Source organism: Microtus pennsylvanicus, chromosome X (assembly GCF_037038515.1).
Source record: "Microtus pennsylvanicus isolate mMicPen1 chromosome X, mMicPen1.hap1, whole genome shotgun sequence".
NCBI classification, from domain to species: Eukaryota; Metazoa; Chordata; class Mammalia; order Rodentia; family Cricetidae; genus Microtus; species Microtus pennsylvanicus.
Window position 1 is genome coordinate 74,967,007 of NC_134601.1, and position 9,979 is coordinate 74,976,985.

The window sequence follows — 9,979 nt, forward strand, 5'->3', positions numbered from 1 at the left end:
TAGGTAAATAGGCAGAATTACCAAAGCAGAATATAACAACACCCTGAAACAAAGATATGGTTGCAAGGTGGTCATAATGTCAGGTGGTCATAATAACCATTATAGCAAAGGCATGGCTTCCATTTCCTGGAACAGACAGTACAGAACTGTTTGAAGTTGAGGTGACAGGTAGTCCATAACCCAATCCTTGAGGAACAGATTTAATCATACACAGGGATAAATACAGTTTATCTTTGCTATAAGATGGCTTTCAAGCCTTAGATGGAGGCAAGCTTGTTTATAACTTTCCTTTCTAGTTCCTGTTTGAATTTCTAAAATTTTCTTTTCCAGAATCCCTTCAGTCTGTGTTTCCTTTATTGCTTCTATTTCGATTTTCAGGTCTTGAATAGTTTTATTCATTTTCTTCAACTGTTTGTGTTTTCTTGGCTTTCTTTAAGGTATTTATTAATTTCATCCAATTATTTGTTTGTGTTTTCCTAGATTTCTTTAAGGAATTTATTTATTTTCTCTTTAAGGACCTCTATCACATTTTATATAGTTGGTTTTATGGTCCTTTTCTTGTGTTTCAGCTCTGTTGGAATATTCAGGGCCTACCGTGATAGAGTAGTTGGACTTTAGTGGAGACACACTGTTACTGATTGTGTTTTCATGCTGTTATCTAGGTATCTAGGCATGGGGTGATTATAGGTCTAGGTGCTGATTTCTGGGTTTGTCTTTGTTGGTTAGCTGTTTTGTTCCTTGGTTTTTGTTTCATCTTTCACATTTTGAGAGTGTGTCATGGCTATGTGTTGCCTGATTTACCGGCCTGCTTGGCTGATGTGACTTGGGGGATGGATCTCAGGAGAGTAGGAGAGTTGTGAATCTGCCTTTACCCTTCTTGTTCTCCACGGAGAAGCCTTTGGGTTGGCAGTGGGTGCTTGCTGGGTTGGGAGGTTAGGAAGAGAGGGCTGTGGAATCCCCAGGAGATGCTGGTGGGGTGGGGTGGGGTGGGAGGCTACAGCTAGTATTTTGTTGAAGGACTATGATAAGACTGGGAGATTGAATCTTGGAGAACACAGATAAAAAAGAAGGTTTGTAGGCAGTCTACCTGCTTTCCCAGCAGGTTTGGCTTGTGGCTTCGCAGGCAGTGCTGCTCGAGCTGGGAGCTAGAATACAGGAAATGTGGGCAGTGGGGAGAAAGGCTCCAGTTGGTATTCTGTTGCAGTGCTGAGTACAAGACTGGGGTATTGAATTTGCAGGGGAGGAAGTAGTAGTGAGGGTCTTCAGTTAGGTAACCTGTTTCCCTGTTTTGATAAGTTATTGTGCTGCCAGTGGATGCCTGCTGGGGTTGGAGGTTGGGATAATGGCATGAGTTGTGGGAAAGAACATTGGGGGAGAAGATCTCTGATTCCTTTGGAATGGGGTCATATAGGAAAGGTAGACTGAAGCAGTTTTCCTGCAATAGATACAGGGATTGCCTGAGGGGGATGTGCCTGAGGGGGATTGGACCTCAGGAAAAGTAGGAAAGGTACAGATCTGCCTTCAGCCTACTTGTTGCTTGGGAGGAGTGACCCTTGGACTAGCAGGGGATACCTTTTGGGTTTGGGATCTGGGATAAAAAGACCAAGCATGGGAGGGAGGTTAGGAGAGGATGGACTATGGGATCCACAGGAGATGTGAGCAAGGGGGAAGGAAGGTTGCATCTGGTGTTGTCTTGGAGCACCAAAGATGAGAATGGTGGATTGGATCTGGGGGAACACAGAGAGAAGAGAAGGTCTCTCCAGTCTGTCTGGTTTTCTGACAGGTGTGTAACGTTTGAATGAAGCTATTGATTTTTTTTACCTCTCTTGCCATTGTTCAGAGCTATCAATTTGAAAAGATCCCAAAAAGTAAATGTTTAAATAAGTCCAAAAATATTTTAAAGGTTAGTATTAATTTACCTCCTAGAATTGTTTTTTTTTATTCTGTGTGATCTAGAAGACATTATAGTTCTCAAATACTGAACAACTGTGCTATAGATGTGTGTTGTGCTGTAGAATTTAGCAATGATTATGAACAAACATAAGAATCCTCTTTCATTTATGTAGAAAATTACTCTACCATAGAAATATAATCTATTATGCTTAGGTTGAAAGTTGTATGCTTTTTCTCTTCTATATTTTTTCTTTTAATTAAAAACAATCTTTATTTTTTATCCTGATGCCATAGAAGTATTCTTGAATAAAGGAGTAGCTAAAAGAAAAGAATTTGAAGCTTGTTTCAGTTGGCTATTATCAAAGTGAAGACTGAGAGGAAGAGGGAGGTTCCTGCAGTCATAACAAGCATTATTCAGAAACAAAGAAAAAAGGGACTCAGACCTATATGTACCATGAAAAATTAAAATAAATAAAGCATAAGCTTTGAAAAAAATAACACTCCAGCAAAGCTTTGGTAGCTAAGGTCATTCTCTTGAACCTCCCCAACCGGTTAGAGTTGGTTTCGGCTAAGGTGGAGCTGCTTCTACCATTACATTATTGTTATTACTGACAATTATTTTTATTGTGCTATATAATATATGCATGCCATTTTATAGCATCACACATAAGGATCAGGGAGCAGGTCCTTCTTCTAGGGTTCTTGAAACATTATTTGGCAAATACTTAGATAGGAGAACCTTTTAAAGGTAGGACTTTGTGCTTATTTATTTCAGTACCCTCTTGACTCTCATAGATAATGTTCTATATATTCTTTTGTTGATGTTTTTATGGATGGAATAAAGGGTCTCATGCATGTGAGACAGATTATTATTGCTCAGTCACACACAGATCCATTTGTAAAACTTTCATTCTTATTATTACAGATATGTCAAGTTTTACCAAAAATTCTTTCAACTGTTTTTTGATATATGTTTCTGGAGGGAAACAATATTTCTTAATTCTATTAATTCATTTATTTCACATATTAATTCAATCATATTTTTATTTTTCATCTCAAATGTCATGCAAAAGCTGGATTTTGAAACTTGTTTACTTATACTAAGGAAAAAAATCCATCACTTTTGGTGGTGTTAATATGAGTGCATAATTGGGAGAAAATTAAAGTATTGTTGCAAGTTCTCTGAGGTCAGCATAATTCATGAGGCTTTATAAGTATTTACATATACAAATAGATTAAGATCAAAGTGCTCTCTGTCATTGGGCCAAACCAGAAATATTTCAAGTCAAGTTGAAGAATCTGATAAATACCCACCACAAACCATAAACTCATTCTAGGAACACTACCAAAGAATCAACAGGAAAGTTCACACATAAAAAGACTTTGGAATACATTGTTTTAAAGACTTACAGTTTTGTGGATCCACATGGACCTTCTTGGCCTCAAACAAAAAATTCATAGCTTTGCATTATTTATTTCTGACTTATCACAAATGTTAAGATATATTTGTTTATCCACAAGCCCAAACCTAGATTAAGTTTAAAGTAAGTATTTTGTTAAGCCTATTTTTATGTATTTTGTAAAATAAGCATATAAAATATATCTAATATAGTGGTAAGTATATTTATTATTCTCTGATTTTCTTCCACATATTATTTTTATAAATATTTAGCTGAAAATTATATAAAATTATTATGGTTCTAGAAATCCTTGTTTTAATATCCTTGGTCAAGATAATAAACTTGTCTAAAATGATGTTCATTTCTGTATAGAAATTAAATTTGAATCTTCCTGAACTGTAGAGTATAGAAGTATATAATATAAAATTGTTCATTTATATTCATTAAACATTGTATATTTATATAAAAATGATATCTTCGAATCAACACCAATGTACTCAGTATTAAAATACAACATTTTACCTTGGTTATTTGATTTCTAATACAATGATTGGCTCCCCACCCCTGGTATTCTGACTTAACCTTATCATCAGTAAGAAGTCATGAATGCCACAAAATAACATAGTATATATTTTATGTTTTTTAATAACATTGAAATTTAATAGCTCCTGAGACATTTCTTAAGAAGTCAAATCTACAGATATAATTTATCCAGCTTAAAGTATGGATAAAAAGAAGCTTTTTATTTGTATTGAAGATACTTTACTAAAACATAATTTCCAATGCAGTTTTCATCATAGGATATATGAACTAAAGATTGTAACTTCATTGCTCAACATGTGAATATAACTAGGTTTTCATGAATGTCAGACGCACCCAACTAAACCAGTTTAAAATTTGTACAAACTTGTATTGCTCAGACTGACAAATCTCAGCATGCTATATTTTCTAGTACATTCGTGAGTCATTAAAATATTATTAAAAGACTTCTTGTAATCCACCTTTTCAACACTGATGATAATGAGAAGGAAAATGTAATTGGTTCTTCACAAGTAGGATCACTTAAAATGATATCCCATTTTCATTATTAGTGATGATGCTACTTCAAGTATGCTGGCCTGTAAGAAATAAAATGCTTTTGGTTTCCTGCAGTGCAAAATAGTTTTGTCATTAAAGGGAATAATTGATTTCACCAGTAGATTTAGCTGTATCCTTAGCCTCTACATTTTTTCCCCAAAGACATGAAGCTCTGAATTTTAAACCAGTGAGTTTGAGTTATTTGTACAAGAATGGTGAGTAGCAGATGACCACACAGAATTAAGAAGAATGATACATTAGCAGTTTCACAACTTTTGCTCACACTGGTGTTTGGCTAATAAGAATGAAATTACACACTGAAATGGTTAGAAATTATTTTTCCCCTTGGGAAAATGTACTGATGCTAGGATAAGTCTTTCAAGATATCAGGGTGCATGACATTCATTTATCTGTTCACTTTTTCCATGCATGTAGCCAATGTACTATGTGCTCCTCCATCTCTTGAGGCTCCTTTTTCAGGTGTAGGGAATATTATGACAAGAAAAAACTCAATGCCACTGGAATGCAGTATGGTCATCATTTTTATGAGCTTGTGTATAGGACACCATTAAAACATACAAGCAGGAGATTCACATTTTAAAGGAAGTGACCACAAATTTTAATTGGGTGACTAGGATAAAGCAGGCAGCCTGTACAAAGGACTGCAAGAATTGATGCCAAAGACTAGAATTAATTTTCTGGGTATTTGTCACATAATTGAATAATTAATAATGCAAATTCTATCTTCTTCTCATAGCAGAGCTCAGTTGGATAGTTGTTTTAGTTTTAAATGTAAGACAAAAGTATAAATAGAACACGATGCATTTCTATACAGAAAACAGAGAATCCAATTTTATAAAAGGGAATCAGCAGTTATGAAGTGTTTATTGCTTCATAATGTCTCCCTGTCCAATTTATAGTATAGCTTACACAAGAGCCCAAGTTCAGGAAAGGTATTTTAAATCAGAGAAGTTGGTTTATTATGTTAGACATTAAATAGATATTTTAACAGTCTTGATTTCCTTGTCTAATATTCCTTTAAGCAGATTCTAATGGGTCAGATAGCACCTCTTCCTAATTGTCAAAGTCACCTAACAATTTCCACTTTTAGCAGTGTTGGTTGCCATCTAGTTTTAAGTGTATTCAGAGAAAATGGTAAAAGGAGAAGATGCAGAAAGCATCTGGCACAAATATATTTAGTCTCCAAATCTCAGTCATTCTATAGGCTCTATCTGTTGGAGCATCTGCAGATGGTTTTATTGGAAAATGAAATACTGTTCCATGTTTTACTGTTTCATGTATTATCACTCTAACAAAAATGCTCTCTGCTTTTATACGAACGATACTCCTTATGGGCAACCCAGGCTTAGCCTGAGTAATTTCACACTTAAAGCTTGAACCTCTGCGCTATATAGTTCTATAACTCCGAGGGCCTGGACTCAAAGCTGTATCCGTGCCTTCATTGTCAGAAAATAATCCCTTCACTTCCAAACATTTTCTCATGAAATGCCCCCTTATTCAGCAATAAAACACCAGCTACTTCATTTACTTGCCATTACAAAATTTTCTTCTGAACAGCTTGAAATCACATGGGAAGAACTGAATGTTACAAATGGAATTCTTCTTGTCATAAAGGGGAACTATCTGGGGAAGGTGTGTAGTTATTGTGAGGACATTTTATGGGATACAAGTTTTTATATAAGCTCGCATTTTGGTCTACAATCTTGTGTTTATATGATAGGTGCACATTTCTCAAGTATTTTGGTGAACTACAAAATGCTGTTGCAAGTTGAAAACAATTCAACTGGCTTTGGATTGTTAGAGTGGAAAGAATTCAATTGAAATCAGCCTTATCTATAAATCAGTCGAGTATTTTTTCTTTCTGAGAACTTTGATGATGCATTTAATAATGTGAACAAGTAATCAAGTGACTACTTCTGCACAAATTACCATAATAACACCTTGTATCATAGTTTTGTCGAGATATTTCCCTAGACACTCAAACTATGCCATCATTATCTAATTTAAAGTTGAAAAAGTCTATGGCCAGTGAACGTGTGGAAGCTAATGGGCATTTTGAACATGCTTGTGAAGATAGAGAAACAAAGGTGAGTTCAGAAAAAAATGAGGAATATAAATGTTGGGAAACATTTCAAACCTCAAAACTTAAAACGCCAAGAAGCAGCAAATTATGTTAGAAGGAACACTAAGTGAGAGCCAAGAAAGCCAGTTTTAAGTCCTGCCATTTCCAGTAATCACCGTAGTGTGCTTGAGTAAATAACTTAAGTTCTGTTCTCTGTCCATTTATAAAATCATAGGGTTGAAACCCAGGATATCCTCAGCCTCTTCCAGTTATAACTGAATCTTCCCAGTAAATTGCTCCAATTAAGTGTTTGAGTTGTTCTAATTATTCTTGAAATGTTATAAAAGGAGACCCTTCTTTAGAAAGCTACATCTAGTATTACACTGTACTTACATTTCTCATATAAATCGAACAAAGCATTACATCCATCCTCCTTTGCCTGAGTGTTCATTCTCAGGACAGAAATACCATATAGAGTTTCCACATAGTTTTTCCTTATTTAAATCTTTTGTCATACTACATGTAGTTGACAGGCCTGTTGGTGAAAGAAAAATATTCCTAGATTAAGCAAATATCATATCTAATATATTCCTCCAGCAACCAGTAAGAAACATCTAGTGAATGTGAATCAGATTTTATCACACACACACACACACACACACACACACACACACGCACACACACACATGCATACATACTTTAAAACACCCAGCTCTCAATTTTTCTCCTATGTGACAGCAGTCAGTGGGGAAGGGTAAAATCTTCATCAAAGCAGTCAACGATGAAGCAACAGCGGGCAGCGCCTTCAGATTAGTCACACAGCTGTCTGATTTGAGGGTGGCATTAAACACGTTTAAAACTTGACAGAAGTCTCCATAGAAACAAAAAACGGCCATTTAGGCAGCAACCAGGAGAGGAGAGAAAACAAAACGTATTTACTTCTTGAAAACAGCAATCAGCACAAATTGAAATAATCAGTGATTCTTAAAAGAATAAAAGAGTGCTTCTAAAATAGTCTAACAGAACTGGAATTATTTTTCTTTTTGCTTATGTCTGAATTTATGTTGGATGGTTTTTGAGGATGATGGCTGAACAGTTCATTACTAACCTTTGGGAAATATTTTGCTAAATATGGCAGTGAAGGTTTTTTAATTGAAATTTGCTCAAGAAGCTTGATTCCCACTGTTTTAAGCAAATGTTATAGGAAATATTGAGAAAACTATCCACTGAAGCCAGAAAATTTCTTGAGTGCAGGCTCTCAAATGTGTATTAATTCGTGGAGTGATTAAATTTGAGAAGCTTGGATGTTGGAAAATAATAAAAGAATATAGTATAGCTCAGATTTTCTTATTTTACAAATGAGAAAAGTGAGGTCCAGAGATGAAAGTGACCTGTGTAGTTATGAATGTACCCAAGCATTAAATTTCTTTTATAAAACATATCAAAGAAAAATTTCTATCAATATCTGTTCTAGAAGATTATATAATTAATAGGGACATGTTGTAATTATGGAATGTTATAAAAAGCCTCCTGCAAAAGAGCCCACTAATGCAATTATATAATTACAGGGAGAAGTGCTTTCTAGTGAGAGTTTCTTAAAGAGAGAGAAAATGAATGGCCTTAGGACCAGTAGCAACCAGTTGGAAAGAAAATCTCTTACAGTAAAAAAAAAAAGGAAACAAAATTAAAATTAAGCTGCAAAGCAGGAATTTATTTCCCTTTAATGAGTCAATAAAATTTGATTAAGTAATTCAATATTGTTTGTAACCTAGGATTTTTTTTTCTAGCACAAAAGTTTTGGGGGAAGTCACTAAAAGTAGGTAGGGGTTGGGAAGATATCTCACTCAGGAAACTGCTTGCCTCCCAAGCATGAGGACTGGTGCCTGATCTCCAGTACCCACAGACAAATGCCAGGTGTGCTGGCTCATACTTGAAGTTCCAGAGTTGGGGAGGCTGAAACAGGTTGAGTCCTGATGCTTGTATGCCACTCGGTCTAGATGAGTTAGTCAGCTCAAGTCAAAGAGCTATCCAGTCTCAAAAAGTAAGATGAATGACCTCTGAGAAACAACACCTAGGGTTGACCTCTGCCCTGTATACACAGTCATAGTCACAAATGTAAAGAAACACACACACACACACACATACACAGAGGGATGCAAACACACACACACACTGACACTCACATAGATACACATAGAAATAATTTTTCAATCACTTGACCTCTGATTTCAATGTCCACATATTTACTGTTGCTTAGATAATGACATAAAACTACGAGCATCACTGCAGTAAAATGACAAGAGCTAATGTTTATCAAGCATTTTCTGGGTGCTAGCACTATTCTATATCCTTTGTGTGCATTAACCTATTTAATTCTCACATTCATTTTATAAAATAAGGCAATGTTTCTATCAGCTCTCTATTACAGATGAATAAATTGAGGCACAGAAAAAATAGCATTTTTCCAGCATTACAGACTTCATAATAAGCTTAGTATTAAATCTACTCTGTTTCTAGGAGTTGATGTTTACCTGTGTAAATAAAGTTGAGACGAGCAGCAGATAGACCTAATTTTCTGTTCATTGCCTAGCATTCTGCATTTCAACAGTAAAAATAAAGGTATCCCATCTGTAGGCTGTATTTTGTCTTGTTGACCACGTCCTTTTCTTTACAGAAGCTTTTCCATTTCAGAGGTCGCATTTATTAATTGTTTCTCTCAGTGTCTGTGCTACTGAGGTTATATTTAGGAAGTGGTCTCCTGTGCCAATGTAATCTGTTCTCCAAAATATACAAAGAAATCAGAAAATTTGTCATCAAAAGAACAAATAACCCAATAAAAATGGAGTAAGACCTAAACAGAGAACTCTCAAAGGAGGAATCTAAAATGGCTGAAAGACACTTAAGGAAATGTTCAACATCCTTAGTCATCAGAGAAATGCAAATCAAAACAACACTGGTATTCCATCTTACACCTGTAAAAATGGCCAAGATCAAAAACACTGATGACAACTTATGCTGGAGAGGTTGTGGGGTAAAGGGAACACTCCTGCATTGCTGGTGAGAATGCAAGCTGGTAAAGCTCCTTTGGATGTCAGTAAGGTGATTTCTACAAAATTAGGAATCAACGTACCTCAAGACACAGCAATATCACTTTTGGGTATATATCCAAAGGATGCTCAATCATGCCACAAGAACATGTGCTCTACTATGTTCATAGCAGCATTGTTTGTCATAGCCAGAACCTGAAAACAACCTAAATGCCCCTTGACCAAAGAATGGATAAGGAAAACGTGGTACATTCACACAATGGAGTACTACACAGCAGAAAAAAAATAACATCTTGAATTTTGTAGGAAAATGGATGGAACTAGAAAACATCATTTTGAGTGAGGTAACCCAGACACAGAAAGACAATTATCACATGTATTCACTCATAAGCGGTTTTTAAACATAAAGCAAAGAAAATCAGCCCACAAATCACAATTCCAGATAACCTAGACAACAATGCGGACCCTGAGAGAGACAT